Source organism: Triticum dicoccoides, chromosome 7A, assembly GCF_002162155.2.
Source record: "Triticum dicoccoides isolate Atlit2015 ecotype Zavitan chromosome 7A, WEW_v2.0, whole genome shotgun sequence".
NCBI classification, from domain to species: domain Eukaryota; kingdom Viridiplantae; phylum Streptophyta; class Magnoliopsida; order Poales; family Poaceae; genus Triticum; species Triticum dicoccoides.
In genome coordinates this window covers 242568299-242570170 of record NC_041392.1, presented here as the reverse complement: position 1 = coordinate 242570170, position 1872 = coordinate 242568299, and positions in this window count along the sequence as shown.

The window sequence follows — 1872 nt, the reverse complement described above, 5'->3', positions numbered from 1 at the left end:
GGCATACGTATTGTGATGTAATGTGTAATAATAGCCCATAATGCTATAAATATCAATATAAAAACATGATGCAAAATGGACATATCAACTTCCCCAAGCTTAGACCTTGCTTGTCCTCAAGCGAAAGCCGATATCGAAAAATATGTCCACATGTTTAGAGATAAAGGTGTCGCTAAAATAAGATATGAACATGAGGGCATCATGATCATCTTTGAAAAGCAACATATAATGCCATATAATTTCTTATGCTAAAGTAACGATTCATACTCAAGATAAAGTATGAATCATAAACCTCATTGAAAACTAACAAACTATGATCTCAGTCATTGAAGCAATTGCAATTTATCATAACATTGGAAAGAGTCAATATAAGAGTTTTTCAGCAAGTCCACATACTCAACTATCATTTAATCTTTCACAATTGCTAACACTCACGTGATACTTATGGGTACAAAGCTTCAATTGGACATAGAGAAAGATAGGGGCTTATAGTTTTGCCTCCCAACCTTTTACCTCAAGGGTAATGTCAACAATAATACTTTATGAAAACCTACATCCGAGTGGATATATATATCCGGATCTCTCCAACACATAGTGCTTGCCAAAGGAAAAAGTATAAAAAGGAAATGTGATGATCACCATGACTCTTGTATAAGGGTAGAAGATAAAAGTAAAAGATAGGCCCTTCGTAGAGGGAAGCAGAGGTTGTCATGCACTTTTATGGTTGGATGTACAAAATCTTAGTGCAAAAGAACGTCACTTTATATTGCCGCTTGTGATAAAGACCTTAATTATGTAGTCCGTCGCTTTTATTTCTTCCAAATCACAAGTTCGTATAAAGCTTATTTTCTTCACACTAAAAGAGCATACATATTTAAAGAGCAATTTTTATTGCTTGCACTGATGACAACTTACTTGAAGGATCTTACTCAATCCATAGGTAGGTATAGTGGACTCTCATGGCAAAACTGGTTTTAAGGGATGTTTGAATGCACAAGTAGTATCTCTAATTGGTGCAAAAGATTTGTCTAGCATGGGATGGGAAACAAGCACAACATGTTGGAGGATCCATGACAATATAACTTCTATTCAAATATATGAAAACATAACCCATTATGTTGTCTTTCTTGTCCAACATCAACCTTTTAGCATGTGATATTTTAATGAGTGCTCACAATCACAAAAGATGTCCAAGATAGTGTATTTATACGTGAGACATCTATTTCTTTATTACTTCCTATTAATTGCAACAATGACCAAAATTATGTTTTTCAACTCCCAACAAATTTCACATGACATACTTCTTATATGTGAAGTCATCACTCTCCATAAGATCATTATATAATCTTTTTAGTTCTTTTATTTCTTTATTCAAGATCATAGCAAGCAAAGCCCTTGACTCAAAACTAATCTTTATTATATAACTCATGGAGTTGATTACATAGATGGATCACAAAGCAAAACTCAAAGACTAGATCATAGTAAAAAAATTATTCTTGTAAACCAAGATATAACCAAAAGGATCAAATTAAGAAAAATGATAAAGGTAAAGATGTGATGGTGATACGATACCGGGACACCCCCCTGAAGCTTGGCACAAGCCAAGGGGAGTGGCCATACCCATGTAGTCAATTTTCCTTCTTCGGAGGTGGTGATGATGGAGTTGATGATGATGTGGGTTTATCCTTTTTCCTCAGCTTATGCTTGAGGATGGAATTTTCCTCCCTCAGGTCATTGATCTCCTGTTCCAGTATTAATATATTTTTGCATAATTCTTGCTTGTTGTCCTGCAAAAGATGAAAAGGGATAAACTCAATCTTAGGTTTCTTTGCTTTATTAGGTATACTTGACTTTTTGAACTCCACGTGCATG